We start from the raw sequence: 16,432 nt of genomic DNA on the forward strand, positions 1-16,432 counted from the left end.
TACCTCGAACATAAAGACTGACTAACGGGATAAATGCCTATGAAATGAGCCATCCCGACTGCCGAGGTGATAATTATGATTAGTATGTGCACGGCACAGGTAAATCAATGGACCTCTTCTTGTTGGTGTCATATGTGGGCTTTTTGGCAGCAGTCTTAATTGAAAATTAGTATAATTAGTAACAATCACAATTGTATTTCAGGATCTCTGTGTCCCCTCTGCAGAATTCCTTAATCTCTACAAAGTCATGTGGAGTGTGATTACCTGTGCTGCGGAGAGTAAGGTGGGTTTACTCAATACTCTGTAAGTTAAGAATGTCTAGAGGTCTACACCTTAGGCTCCGGGTTGGGTCAGCAGGTGTAGACCTCTAGACATTCTTAACTGACTTTCACACGAACTCTGGTGCCCGATATTTGGCCATGTCCCCTTAATGGGGAGGCCCAATGGCACTCGCAGGAAGGATAGCAGATTACCAAGAAGAGACTTGATACCCTAGCATCATATTCAGGGGGAGGAGGTCTCCATCAGTCACAGTCATAGGGAAGGGGAATGGGGTGAAAGCGGGAGGGAGGGAGGAATGGGAGGATGCACAGGATGGGATAGCAAATGAGATGTAATATGAATGATTTCATTTTTCAATAAAAGAAAGAAAGAAAGAAAGAAAGAAAGAATGTCTAGAGGGGAGCTGGGTGGTGGTGGCACACGCCTTTAATCCCAGCACTCTAGAGGCAGAGGCAGAGGCAGGAGAATCTCTGAGTCGAGGCCAGCTTGGTCTACAGAGTGAGTTCAGGGACAGCCTGGGCTACAGAGTGAGAGAAACCTTGTTTTTTAAAAAGAGAATGTGCAGAGAAGCCCTTACTCTGACAATTTTCACCGTATACAACGTTTAAAAAAGACACTCTTTATTTTCAGTTATGTGTATGCATGTGTCTCTGTGTGAGTGTGTGTAGGTGGATGCAGGTGGCCACGGGGTGAGGAAGAAAATGACAGATGCCCTGCAGCTGGAGGGCAGGAGGTTGTATGCTATTTGATGTGGATGCTGGGACCAACTTGGGACCTCAGGAAGAGCAGAAAGTGCTTCTAACTGCTGAGCCATCCGTCTAGCCTTTATATAACATTGGTCCCTGGAAAGCATATTTAAATACAAGCCTTTACTCAAAGAAGCAATGGGGAAAGGTGGTAAAAGACATGTGCCAGACAAAGGAAAACAATAAAAAATAAACCAAACAAACAAACAAAACACACACACATGCACACATACACACAAACACACACAGACAAACACACACACACTACTAAAAAAGAAAGTATTGATGACTTGTACTTGGTCAAAATTTAATGTTTCTACCCTTTAATTATGTTCAGAAAATGATGATATCTCACAGACTGAAAAAATATTTGCAAAAGACAATTTATATTACACACACACACACACACACACACACACACACACACACACACACACACACACACACAGTTTGTGTCTCAATATTAAGGAAAAAAAATTAAAGGTTAAAGATCTAAACAGGAAGTTTTTCAGAGAAGGCATGCCCATGGCAAACATGCACACTAAGAAATGCTTCAAGTTATCTGTCAGAGAGCAATGCACATTTTAGCCACAATGAGATACTACCGTAAACTAATAAAATAGACAAAATAAATTAAAAGGTCTGATAGAACCAATCTCTGACAAGGATGCTGAGCAACTTGAAATATTGTAGTTTGAGGGTAAAAAATGCAAAGACACCATTTTGGAAAACCAAGGCATTTCTCAGAAACTCACGTTGACTGCCTGGCTTTTGTACGATTTCTCTCTAGGGGCTGGACCAGCTTTCCATAGTAAACTCCCCTGGTAATTCTAGAAGGTGGAGGGGAAAACACACATCTTATCATATGTTACAATGCTCTGCTGTAAATAGGTGAAGTGTAGTGGGAGCCTAACTTGCTTGTCATCATGAGAAATAAGTGACAAAGGGAAGAGGAGATGCTCAGCTCCTACTTACTGCGTCACCCTGTCAGAACTAAAGAGTGAAGAAGACCACAGTGCATAGGCACAGAGTCCACAGAAGACTGAGATGTCATCAAAGGCCTTACCATACTGTTAGAAGTCTATTCTCCATAATTCTTTTTTTTCCCACAATACACCATGTTCAGCTATCAAGAAAAAAAAAAGTTACAAGGCATGCCAGAAGGCAAAATAAACCATGTGAAGGAAAAGAGCCAGCATCACAATCAGATGTGGCAGGCGTGTTGGGATTGCCAGGCTGTGGATTTAAAACAGCTAGGCATGACACGCCAAGGGCCTTAATGGATCAAGTAGGGAACATGAAGAAACAGATGCGTAGTGTAAACACAGAGATGGAAATCCTAAAAACGACCCAGAAAGAAATGATAGTGATCAAAAACACTGTACCAGAAATGAAGGATGACTTTGATGGGTTTATAAGTAACAGGGCATGACTGCGGAAAGAAGCCCTGGATTTAAGGCAATCTCAGTAGAGATCTCTAGAACTTAAAAACAAAGAGAATAAAAGATTGGGGTGGGGGGGACAAAACAAAACAGGGTATCCAAGGACAACTATGAAAGGTATAAATACATGTTATAGGCATACCAGAAGGAGAATAGAGAAATAAGAGAAGAAATGTTTGAAACAATTGATGGTTCAGATTTCTCCCAAATTAAACATCAGACTTTAATTAAAACAGAACCTGAGTGTTCAGAAAGCATCCAACAAAATAAATGCCAACAGTCACATTTTTCAAGCTATAGAAAGTCAGTGAGAAAGAAAAAAAAAAAATGAAAGAAGATAAAGTGGAGAAAAGCCCTTCCTACAGAGACGCAAAGGGGAGCATTCTCTCCGACTTATCTGTCCTCAGTAATGTGGGGGGAGAGAAGAGGGTGTAGTGAAATAATTCGGAGAGAGATGAAGTTAAAAGCACACCTATGGTTCTGTACTTTGTGAACTTGGCCTTCAAAAGCAAGAGACGAGGGAGGTCTGTAAACAAGCTCAGCTGCTCCTCGGGAGGACCCAGGCTCAGTTCTCAGCACCCCCATGGAGGCTAACAACCATCTTTAACTCTAGTTCCAGAGGACCTGACTCCACCTTCTGGCCTCTGTGGGAACTGCATCTACATGCAGGCAAAACACCCGTATACATAAAATTAAAATAAATAATTTTTCGGGCTGGAGAGATGGCTCAGTGGTTAAGAGCGCTGCCTGTTCTTCCAAAGGTCCTGAATTCAATTCCCAGCAACCACATGGTGGTTTACAACCATCTATAATGTGCTCTGATACCCTCTTCTGGCCTGCAGGTGTACATGCAGGAAGAACACTCTATACATAATAAATAAATAAATATTTAAAAAATAAATAAATTTTCTTAATTAAGAGGAGAAATAGCTAGCTATGATGATGTAGCATCTGTAATCCCAACATTTCAAGAGTCTGTGGCTGGAAGGTCACAAGTTCACGGTCAACCTGGGCTACAAAGCTAAACTCCCTTCCAAAACATATGTGTGTGGAGGTTTCAACACTTCTCTGACCTAAATGGATAGATTAAGATGGTATAAAATCACTAAGAATATTCTCGAACTCAATAATACTTCAATCAATTGGACTCAAACCTTAAAAAAAAAAAACCTCTTCCCTACAGGAATAGAACAAAAGGAAACCTTTTCTCCTTCAGCTTATCTGAACTACTTACTGTAGAAGACAGCACACGCTATAGGCCATAAAACATATCTTAATTAAAATTTTTTTTTAAATTTTTTTAATTTTTAAAAATTTAATAATATTTTTATTACATATATTTGTTTAATTATTTATCGTGTGTTTGTGTGTGTGTGTGTGTGTGTAGGTACACATGTGTCATGATATGCATACAGACATCAGAAGACAACCTGATGAAGTTAGTTCTTTCATTCCACCATGTGGGTTGCAGGGATTAAAATCAAGTTGTCAGCCTTGGGACCAAGCCTGACAGTCTCGCTGGCCTGACAGAGTGGAAGCAACAGATAGTGTGTGCTCTCAGAACTAGAAACTGGAAAAAAAAAGTCCCCTGACACATGAAGTGTACACAGATTTGTAGATAATTTGGGTCAAAGAAAAAATCTCAAGAGAGATTTAAGGACATGTTAACCTTAATAAAAATAGCAGAACAAAACTCAATGACAAGAAAAGTAAACAACTTAATCTAAAAAAAAAAAAAAAAAAAAAAAAAAAAAAAAGGGCCAAAGACCTTAATGGATGCTCACCAAAGTGCATATATGAATAACAGATAAACCTAAAAAGATGCTCCACATCACATGTCATTAGGGAGATGCAAATTCAAAAAAGATGCCACTCTACACGCACTAACTTGACCGAATCTGCAACCCTGACAGCACCAGACACTGCTGAGGCTGTGCAGGGATGGGAACCATCCCACAGATCCCGCGGCGTTGCAAAAGTGCTAAGATGCTCTGCGAGACAGTTGGGTGGGTTTTAACGAAAGTAAACACACTCTCACCATATGTCTAAACAGTGAGCCCCCTGCTATTTATCCGAAAGTGTTGCAATGTTATGTTTCAAAAAAAAAAAAAAAACCCTATCTCCAGATAATTGGAGAAGCTCTGTTAATAATTGCACAAACCTGGAAGCACCCAAGATGCCTTTCGGTAGACTGATAGATAAATTAACCATGGATGGTCCAGATAATGGACTATTACCCCATACTACAAAGAAAAGAGCTACCCAGCCATATAAAGATGGAGGAATACGCCCTCCAGAGACGCAAATGCCCATTACTAAAGGAAAAGAACTGATCTAAAAGGCTACTGTGACATTTTTTTAAATGTAGAAGCATGGAAATGGTAAAGAGATCTAAAACTGGGGGGTCAGGGAGTTGAACAGAGAGAACACAGAGCATTTGGGGGCAATAAAAACACTATATAATGACACTGTAGTGCTATAAAGATTTTCTCATTCAAATTTTCAATGGACTCTGGCTTTATGACTTTGTCACACTCACATTTTCCATTTGTTCTGAATCCTGTGGATATTTTTTTTTTTTAATTGGAGCTTCTTTGAGTCGGTCCTGTGAAAGGTCAGAAAAGAATAGAAGCAAATTGTGGTTGCAGCAAAAAGTGAGCTTAGAAAAATACCTGTCATATAAAGGGTATGTTCTAATAAAACACAGTCATGCTTTTCAAAGATTAGTCTTGTCAATGTGTGGGTGTGGCGACGGATGTTGATCCCAGGTCCCTGCACACGGTAGGCAAGCGCCCTACAGTAGCTGCATCCCAAGCCTCCTGAGGAGACCTTCATGTATCATGACTCTGAGACGAGGCCTGAGACAAGCTGGCCTTTGCCAGTAAGTTAGCCACGAGACTCCTGTCACCTTAGTAGTGAGAGCCTTACTGCTCCCCTCACTATACCTTCTCCATGAACGAACTTCTGTGGGTCCATTAACAACCAGCCTCATGGGCTTTGTATGGAAATAAAGGGGGGGCAAAAGTGATTTCCATTATGCTGTTAGAAATGGCTGTGGAGATGGGGGGGCCGGTTATGTGGCAAGTATTATGCTGTGGCTTTATTTGTGTGGTCTTTGCTCACCACGTCTTGGCAAAGTGAGCACTAATCCTGTTTTCCAGATGGGAAAACCAAAGTTCAATAATGCTCCCAAATATTCAATAATGGAGTGCATTCCAAACCGAGAATAATGTGATGTCACAGTTTATTTTTATTTTTTTATATTATAAATATAATTACATAATTTTCCTTTACCTTTCCTCTCTCCAAATTTCCCCCATATATCCCTTCTTGGGTTTTTTTTTTTTTTTTTCCTTCAAATTTATGGTCTCTTTTTTCATTAATTGCTGTTTTACACACACACACACACACTCCTAAATGAAATACAATCTGCTCAGTCTGTAGAATGTACTTACTTGTATGCATATTTTCAGGGGTGGCCATTTCTCACAACAAACTCCCTCTTAGAATCTTTTCATTTCTTCTTCAATGTTTCCTGAGCCTTGGGTGTGGGAGTGTCTTGTAGATACAGCAACTGGGGCTAGGTTCCACAACTCTGCCTTTTGATTGGTTGTGCTTTTCTGTAATGCTCTCTGTCCAGTTCAAGGAGAAGTTTCCTTGATGAGAAGTGAGGACTATTCTTACCTGTAGGTATAAAACAAATACTTAGTTGTAGTTATAGATTATGTTGCTTCAGTAAAGCATGGCTGTAGACTGTCTTCCAAGATCTATGACTTCACTAGCCGCAGGTTGCTTGTGCCAAGCATGATTTCCGTCTTGTTGAGTGGCTCTTAAGCCCAATTACAGAGCTGTTGGTTACCACCAAGGTAGGTGTGCCACTAGTGCACCCTTAGGGTTATTGCATCATGCAGGCTGTTGCTGTGACTCATGAGTGTGGTAACTGGGTAGAATTATTGGTTGCTTCCCTCTTTCGGAAACTTGTGTGGCACCTCCTTCTGCTACCACGAAAACTAGTCTTCACCGGGGAGGCTTCATGGTCAGTTCCACTTCAGAGTCCTCGGGGCCCTGTGTCTAAAGTGCACGGTGTCTTCAGCGATGAGGACTTGCCTTCCTGTTGTGGGCCGGTCTGGTGATATGTAGTACTGGCTCCCAAGATCTAGTTGGTACCTAGACGAGCAAGTACCTGTCCTTGTTGTGTAAAGTTTGCCTAAGAAATTATTCCCAATTGATCAATAAAAATAAAAATAAAAATAAATTTTAAAAAAGCCGATACCTGGGCAGGAACAGAGGAAGGTAGGCAAGGTGGAGGTTTGCAGGGTTCTTAGGGAAGGGTCCTGGGAGAGGCAGACAGGTCCTGGAGGAGGAATAGGGAGAGGATCGCCATGCAGAGAGGAAAGAGCCGCATGGGCCCAGGGAGGAACTCTGAAGTTACACGTGGAAAAGAAGTGGCCCAGGGGAAGAAGACTGGCAATCATTAGGGATGGGAGGTCGCTCAGATAGAAATCGTTACAACAGACGGCACGGGATAGAGGATGAGAGGAGATGGAAGGCGGGTTAGGGGTTTGCCCTGCCCCAGGTGAACTAAGACTATTCCAAAATATATCAGGTGCCTATGTCTTTATTGATCATAAAAGCAGGTTAGATAATACTGCTGTAAATAATTATAAGCCTAATAGTAAACATTTATTAGGCCTTACCATAAATTGGCAGCAACACCTTCCACACGGGGGTTGGGGAGGCAACCGAAAGCAATAGCAGTGGCTTGCAATGTTTTGGGAGTGTCTTAGACAACCCTGACCAACAACTCAAGAGTGCTTCCCATGGCCAATGTTGGGGTTCTTGTTAAATGGCTTTTGGCTCTTGGAGGGAGCATTGTCAGCCCAGATGGGAACATTTCATCTAAACTCTACATGGATGCTTATACACTGGTGTGTATGTCTGCTTATACACTGGTGTGTGTGTATTTTAGGTAGGTAGTAGTGTGATTCCTTATGGCTTTTTTAGACATCCTTACTGTTACCTTACTCTTCTCCCTACTTGTTTGTTTTTGAGAGATAGAACACCACTATGGAGCCAAGGATGACCTTGAACTTTTGATCTTCTTGCCTATTCCTCCTGAGTGCTACGACCATAGGTACTTAGCACCATACCCAGTTCAGGCAGTTCTGAAGATTGACCCCAGGGTCTTCTGCACGCTGGGCCAGCATGTAGAGTGTCGTTGGTAGAACAGAGCTACATCCTTGGCTCCTGTCACAATGTTGACTTTGAGTCACTGAGGGACTTTTACAAGTCCTTTCTTGGTCCTCAAGTGTTATAATGCTGCTACTGATCCAGAGTGCAGAACCATAGCTATATACTGGACTGGAGGAGGTACAAAAGATGCGGATGGCACTCAGAGATCCCAGAGAGGAAAAAGAAGAAGAAGAAGAAGAAGAAGAAGAAGAAGAAGAAGAAGAAGAAGAAGAAGAAGGAAGAGAGGGAGGAGGAGGAGGAGGAGGAGGAGGAGGAGGAGGAGGAGGAGGAGGAGGAGGGAGGAGGGAGGAAGAGGAAGTGAATTGGTTAGCAGCATTGAGTGAGCATCGAGGGCAGCTGGAGAAGTATGTGAAGGCCAGATGAGCTGTTTCCTCCCACTACACAGAGGAGGGTCATGTGTGTGTGTGTGTGTGTGTGTGTGTGTGTGTGTCGGGGTGGGGGCAGCAATGCTTCGACTTCTCACATGCAAGAGCCCCAGTGTGGCTCACAGACTCTTTAATAGCTTGAAATAAATGTGCAGACTCGTTTCCCAGCCTTCTCCACCTGGGCGCTATGATTATTTCCCTGCAGTTTTGAACTCGCCATTTGTTTCTAATTTGTATAACTATGCGAACCTCGTGGGGTTTGGATTAGGCAAGAAGCTTCCATGCAATTGAGTTCATTTTAATAAAGTCCTACGATATACCCCAAACTGAGAACAAAAGGCCTTAAACCTACCTTGTGCTGCTGAAGAAGAAAAGTCTACGTAGCCCCCTTTACGGTTTCTCTTTGTCAGGAAGAAGGAGGCTAAAGACATTTGTTTCTCTTCTTTAGATTTCAGTCATACTATCCCATTTTGATGTGGGACATGGGAGGGTGAAAGATGCACAAAATGACAGGGATGCCTTGTTTTGTGTATTTAGGACACAGTTTAATGAAACAGGCAAAAATGGAACCATTTCATGTGTGATATATATACCTCATGGAGGAAATCATAAATGTGTGAGCAAATGTGTGTGTGCCAGCGTGTGTGTGTGTGTGTGTGTGTGCATGTGTGTATGTGTGTGCATTCATGTGTGCATGCGTGCCTGCATGTGTACATGTATGTGTGCACACATGTGCATCTGTGTACATAGCCTTTTAAGAGAGCCCTTTCTGACAGCCCTCCCTTAGCATTTATTCTACCTCCCAAGAGACTGCTGGCTACACACACCATGAGAGCCTGAGGTCTCGGCACAGAGTGCTCCAGTGTACTGATGATTATATGGCTCCTTGAGGTGGGAATTCAGAGAACCCTACAGAAGAAAATAGCTTTTCCTTCTGGCTAAGAGATGAGAAGCGTCGCCCCATCACATCAAAGGTGCCATGCTCATCTGCCAGCAGCAGGGCCGTGGCCATCCATCTGCAGTGTCACCAGCTTGGCAGCCCAGCCAGCCACATCTGGAAAAGTTGAATGAGCTGCAGACTTGACACACATTAAGGAATGTGCCCAGCACAGCATACTGACACCAGGCTAACACAGTTTTCTTCATCCTATGTGCATCGAGCACAGTAAGTCATTTGGAAGTTAACACTTTGAGGGGCAGACGATGAAGATTCTGTGTGTACAATTGCTAATAGCAATTCTTTGAAAGGGAAGACATGCTAGGCCCAGCAGGTTTAATAACAGCTATAAAAGGGGAACACACCCAGGAGAGACCAAGAAGGGCCCAGCATGTGCATCCCAAGAGAATAGAAGCTTCTGGGGAGAGGGTGGCACACACCTTTAATCCCAGCACTCAGGAGGCAAAGGCAGGTGGTTCTCTGAGTTCAAGACCAGCCTGGTCTATAGAGTGAGCTCCAGAACTACAGAGAAACTTCGTCTCCAAAACCCATCATGTGCAGTCTTAATGGCCACGCGCTTGTCCTGGAGAGATGGCAGGGACTTCTCCTGACTGTCCCAGCAGTTTCCGTTTCAACTTCTCAACTCCTAACAGGCCCCATGTCTTCAGATTTCATATTTATTTGTCTTGGTAGCTTTGATGGTCTTGAGCAAGGTGCTCTTCAGAGCAGATGCCTCACGTTCTAACTGGGCATGAAATATGACTGCCTGGTTCAGGGCAGACAAAGTAGGAAGACTGTCAGTGGTAGCTTTAATCTCTCCTTCCTTCCTTCTTCCCTTCCTTCCTTCCTCCCTCCTTCACCTCCATCCCGCCATTTCTCTTGAGGTAGAGTTTCTCTGTGTAGCCACGGGTGTCCTGGAACTTGCTCTGTAGACCAGGCTGGCCTCAAATTCAGAAATCTGCCTGCCTCTGCTCTGGAGCGCTAGGGTTAAAGGCATGCACCCCATCACCTGGCTAATCTTTCATTTAAGGCATCTGGGTAGAGGGAAAAGTCTCTGTTACACCAAACCCTTTTCCAATGCCACTCTAACTAGCCTGACTTACATGTAGCTTACTATTTAAATTTTCATTAAAAAATTTATTCCGTGTGTGTGTGTGTGTGTGTGTGTGTGTGTGTTTTGTATATGTGGGGAAAGAGGCGTGCGCCATGGCATGCACATGGAAGCCAGAGGGCAAATCTTCCCCCTCGTGTAGGTTTTGGGATTGAACTCAGGCTGTCAGGCATGTGTAGCCACTGCCCTTGCCCACCAAGCCATCTTGCCAGCCCTAAAATATTGATTAAAAAAAAAAAAAAACTATGTGTTCTGCAAGAACTCCAAAGGAAAAAAAAAAAAAAACCCAAAACCTATTCTCATGGGAAGCTAGGGGAGGGAGGAGACGTGGTGGCACCGGTGCGGATGGATGAACCCCCAGCTCTCCTAGAAGAGCTCAGCCTGTGGAACTGGCTGCGTGGGGTGCTCAGCTTTGGCGGACAGGACCCTCCTGCACCCTCTCCCGTTCTCAGAGTTCCCCAGTTGCTTTCCTGCATCTCTGCCTCCTTCCCTAAAAGCTTGCCACGGCCCACCTGACCCCACAGGGAGCGGTTAGACAGCTTTTCCCTTACAGGAGGGGTTGGCTCTTCGCTCAGCTTTACAAAAGGTGGCCAAGTGTGGTAGTGCCTTTTGTCTTACACACAGGGAAAGGCCATTTCCTCCTTTAAAACAGGTTGTCCTTGGACTCACTGTGTAGTCCAGAATGATGGGACTATAGGAACACACTGCCAGATCTAGTTCACTGGGTGCCAGGGACCGAACCCAGGCCCTTTGCATGATGGGAAAGCATTCTACGAACTAAGCTACATCCTCAGCCCCAAGAGAGGTCATTCTCTCTAGAAAAGTGCAGTATGGTCAACTTCCGTTTCTTTCTTTTAAAAAAAAAAAAAATGTTTTTTCGAGACAGTGTTGCCTTGGCTGTCCTAGACTCGCTTTGTAGACTAGGCTGTCCTCGAACTCACAGCCATCCGCCTACCTCTGCCTCTAAAGTGCTGGGATTAAAGGCCTGCGCCACCACCCCCGCTAACTTCTATTTCTTAAGGAATTGTAAGCACAGCTGGCCAGTGACAGAAATGAGTGGGAGAAGGCCCACGTTGAGTGGTGCGTGGAGGACAGGAACTCAGATCTGGAGCTCCTCACTGAGCTGTTTCTCTTTTACTGTGTTTGACCAACCAGCTGTGTGTGTGGTCCCCCAGGGCCACTCTGCGGGGTGGAACAGGGATGGCCGAGTTCCTGGAGGTCAGAGCTGCACTTCGAACACCCATTTGCACGTCAATCAATCAAAATGATTTTGCTTGAAGAGGCTTCTCAATGAAAGCAAGGCTGTCTTCTCCGGTAGCATGTGGCATCCAGCCTGAGGCGGGACCTACTGAGATCTGAAAGTCATCTCTGGCGGGTCCTCACTGGGGATCAAGGGTGGTCCATTCTTAGCCTAAAGCTTTTGTTGTGATAAAGCAAAAGCCAGAAACCCCTTACCTCACGCTGCCCCTATCCATGCGCCACCCTGCTGTTCCTGCTGCTGGACACTGTTGCGATGTCCCTCCGTGCTCACTCTGCAGACAAGCAGCAGAGTTCTCCATCTGAGTGTAGAGAGTACGGTTCTGATCGGTCCGCCTGGGTTTAACAGCTGGCTCTGGCTCTTTCTCTTGTAGCACAAAGCAACTTAAAACAAAAACAAAGGAAAACACGTGCGCAGCGGCATGTGTGCGTGCGTGCTTGCGTGTGTGCGGTGAAGTTGTTCTCTGTCCTCTACACTGACTGGTGCTGGGGTGTGTGGGCACCCACTCCCACCATACACAACAACAACAACAACAACAACAACAACAGCTCCTTTTGTATCACACAGTGCTGAAGATGATGTGAGGCAGGTAGGCACTCAGAAGGTGCCTGCCGCTGTTATCCGAGGACCCATACAGAACCCTCACATGAGGACCGGCGTTGCCCTCTAAACACAACAAAGAGACCAACCTCATAATGGAAAAGTGCTAAATTCTTGGCTTGAACTAGTTCACTTTAGATTAAACCGAAATGTTCAGGACAGCTCTGACCCTCCGGAGAGTGAGCCTACCGCCCTGCCTGAAAGGCCCATCTCTGAAAGGACTAAAGCCCCCAACAGGGCTCCACTTCCTGTCACTGGGCAGGGGGAACCCGCTGCGCTACCTCACCATCAGGCAATGGCAGTCTTTGGGTCTGTTGTATTTGGCTCAGCTAAACCCCGCACTTCCAATTTTCACACTCTCTGTAAACGTTTAATTCGAAAGGCTTTCCTATTTAATATCAAACAAGTGAGAAAAAAATTTCATCAGCTCATTAGTGCTGCGCCAGACTTCCACTGGGATGTGGCAGCCACTGGAGTTCAGCTGCGCGGAGGCCTCAGTAGGATTTCTCAAATGGCTGAACGGAGAGCAATACATCAGCCTACTGAAATCTCACATGCCATTTGGTTTAAATATTAAAGTTCCTTTGAGGTTAAGTATTAGAAACAGAAGGAAGGCAGGTTTGCAGTCTGTTAGCCTGGCCTCCGCATGCTGTTTTTGTCACAGATATACTTCTTTTCAGCAAGAGGGGTCACTGCTAGCCTAAAATCGCCCCGACTCCATTTACCAAGGAGAACCAGGCTTCTGCACGCTCACCGACTTTTGCCCCAGGCCTGCTCAACCCACAGTCTAGACTGACAGACTGTCTAATGGAATATAACAGCAGCCCAAGTGGGAGGCACACATCATTTGAAATGTTCTATAGGGAATTTTCTTTTTAAGTAAAAAGAAACAGGTGACATGTATTTTGACGAACTATTTGAAGCCAATAAATTCAAGATATCATTTCATCAAGTTATCAATTTAAAAGATAGTCATTTTTTTTTTCTTGTACTAAATCTTTGTCATCCAGTGTGTATTACACACCTCAGTGAGGGCCAGCCACCAACTGGCTGGACCCAGCAGGTCCAGGCTCTGAGCTAGATTATTTCTGCACCTTGCATTCCATCTGACAGCCCTGGACCAGTACTGAAAACCCTGGCAGAAGTGGAGGACGGGTCCCTAGAGGCTGTCGGGGGGGGGGGGGTGGGTGGAGGGGGAATGGTGTGGGTGGGAGGGGGAGGGGGGAGAAAGAGACACTGTGAAACGGAATCTGTCACCAGAGTTCCTTTTGAAGTGCATTTGTCTGCAATAACTTTATAAACATGGTTGCTTCTCTCTGTTTCACAGCTTCGGGGAAGTCGATTTATCTCTGACTGAGGAAAAGAGTATTTTCTCAGCTGCAAATCATGTTAATTGGGCAGCAGAGAGCTAGGAATGCGGAGTAAACAGTGCTAGTACCTTTAAGGTTTTTGATGGCTTTTCCAGGAGTACTGTAGATACTGTATTGAAGGGGGGCACTCTCCTCCTCCGATGGGTAGCAAGGCCAGCAACTGCCGCGAGGTAGGGACAGGAGATCACGCCAAGGGATCTGATGCCTTGCTGTTTTGCGTTCTTACGTGACTTGGTTTTTCAGTCAGAGCAAGCACAAATGCGAGTTGGGAACCGAGTTGTCTGTGGGGGCGGAGGGGGGAATGTAGGGGTGTTTGGATTGGGAGTTGGGGGATGTCGTGGTATAGACTGGGTTTGGGTAGAGCACTCATTTCTTGGGGGTTGCCTTTCCTTCTTTAAGATTTCCATTCTTTTCAGCACTCAGGTCATCGAGGGATAATGACAGGGCTGGGGTTTTTTCCCCCCAAAGTGCGAAAAGATTGAAGGGGAAGCAGCAGGGTGCTTCCCATTCTCCCCTCCCCCCCACCGCCACACACACACACACACACACACACACACACACACACACACTCTGACTGATTTTAGCGATGGGTACCCATGTAAGCTGAAGAGTCGGAAACTGGTTTCCAGAAAAAAAAAAAAATGTCCTGCCGGGATTCATCAGACTGGCTTCCTAAAACCCACAGGTGGATGTGATGCAGTGTGATTCCTGCCTGCTTCTAGCACCTCAGGACCTCACTAGTTTTGCAGGCTCACTCTCTGCCCCCCCCCCCCCCCCCCCCCCCCCCCCGTCTGTCTCTCTGTGTGTGTGTGTCTTCCATATGACCCATTTCTCAAATTCAGGAACTTATTCCAGCTCTAGAAGGCCCCTCTATGTTTCAACAGATGATGCAATGTGAAACTCAGAGCCCCTAAACTTCAGAGGTCTGTGGATTCCAAATTCGGGACCCACGCTAAGCAAATCAGGAAGCCCGTGGCTGACACAGTTTGATTTAACTGCTCTTGGAAAACCACATCTCTGTTTTTCTTCGACATCGCTCTCGCTCTTCTGCCCTATTTCCACACAATTACTTAAAAGTTGTGGTGCTCAGACTTGCCTAGGGACCTCCCAGATACAGACAGATTCCTAACTGGCCAGGGCTTCTGCACTGGTAACCTCCTCAGTTGATTTTATGCCAATCTTCTACAAGCCGTACTCTCAAAAGCCGCAGTAGAGGTCGGCTGGAGCACTGCTGTTTCAATGTTTTCTGGGTGAGGTCAAAACCACTGTAAATTTGTTTTGTGCATGGAACAGTATCAGTAAGATTTCCAAATCGTGTTCTATAGTAGGGTTTTGTTCTGATTCAAGAGTAGTAAATCATCTTTACAAAGTCCTTTTGCCATCCACCTGCAGTTTCAAAGATCACCCTAGATGCCAGGTTTCGGTCTGTGCAGACAGTGCAGTGTATGGTATAACAACGTTGCCCCCCCCCACTAGAAAGAATCAAGGGGATTGCTGTACCCCCATGCGCTCTATTATGGAGGTTTCCTGTACTTGCTATGATGTGCTGGCCATAGTCAGGGGGTCAGAAATGAATGTGTTGCTTGGAATCAGCATTCATGAGAGCAGTGAGGTAAGAGCACCAGGCCTGCAGGAGAGCCTGACATGACTGCAGTCCTCTCTCTTAGCCAGAGGGAGGGAGCCTTGGAGGTGGGCAGAGCAAACCCCACAGGCACGCTGCACCAGCATCACAGGGCAGAGGGGCATCAGCCTGAGATGGCAGTGACTGAGGAGTACCCTGTAGCAGCTTGTGTCCTTCAGGGACGGTTAGTGCATTAGTACACCTGCCATGTGGCAGCCATGCTGCTAAGTTTTACTCTTAGAGTTTTTCATTCAATTCCCATAAAAAGCCTATGGTTATTTCACACGAACTGTTAAGATTGTCATTTGACACACAAGGAAAGAGAGCTTGGAGGAGGTTAGACATTTGCCCAAGATCAGTGCGGGTTGAAGCTAAAATTAAAAGCCACTTACTTTTTTTCCCCCCAAGGCTGTCTATATATTGAACACAAGACTGACTTTATAATTTGCATGGCTCGGTGCAAATTGAAAGTGTGAGGCCCCTAGTCCAAACAGCAGGAGAGAAGTATGTTTATATATTTAGGAGTGGTGGTATATACCTCTAATCACAACACTTGGGAGCTGAGGCAGGAGGCGGTTGGCGATCAGACCCAGAGCAACCAAAGCAAGTGCCCTGCCAGCCTGGCATGTATGATAAAGTCCTTATTTACAAAATAGACAAGGGAGATGTTGCTATAAGGTTTTAAATTTTCTTTAATTTCTTTCTGTCTGTCTGTCTTTCTTTCTTTCTTCTTTTTTTTTTTTTTTTGAGGAAGAAGATATCACTAGTTAGCCCAGGCTAGCCTTGAACTCAAGATCTTCCATCTTCCTGCCTCAGACATCCAAGTACAGAGATGACAGGCATGGACCACCAACACTGGCTAATCTTCCAATGTTTTTTTATTTTGTCTGACAGAAATGATTTCTGTTTGCTACAGGATCTCACTCTAAGTCAAGGGAAACTAAAACTGAATTTGCTAGTATAAATTTTGCCGTGCATCTTTTATTGTTCAAAGCCAACTTAGATACCAGTTGTAACTTGTAATACAAGGACACTGAAATCACACAAGGCATGATTCATGCTGCATTAGTGTTTGGCCCAAAACTTACCTGCTTTTATTTCATTTCTTGATATATGCTATCCATCAATACTTGACTTCTGATGAATAAGGAAGATCTGGAAAAAAATGTTAGAGTGCAATTCTCAATGGTCCCCTTCTCCTTTCTTCTAGGAAATCAGACTTCTCCATATGGCCCTTTATAGGACACCTATACACACCAGGCAGCTGTTCCCCTTATCTGGGTATAGGCTTAATATGCCCACTGTAGACTTGGTTTTAGTCCCGCTGATCTGGTGGAATTCTTTGCTAACAGGGCACTGTAAATGCAATACATGGAGAGGCAGGTAAGGATTTGTGTATTACGCTACCTCTTCCACTTGGTTGGAGGTTCCATTGCCCTGTGGACTT

This window comes from Acomys russatus, chromosome 30, assembly GCF_903995435.1.
Source record: "Acomys russatus chromosome 30, mAcoRus1.1, whole genome shotgun sequence".
NCBI classification, from domain to species: domain Eukaryota; kingdom Metazoa; phylum Chordata; class Mammalia; order Rodentia; family Muridae; genus Acomys; species Acomys russatus.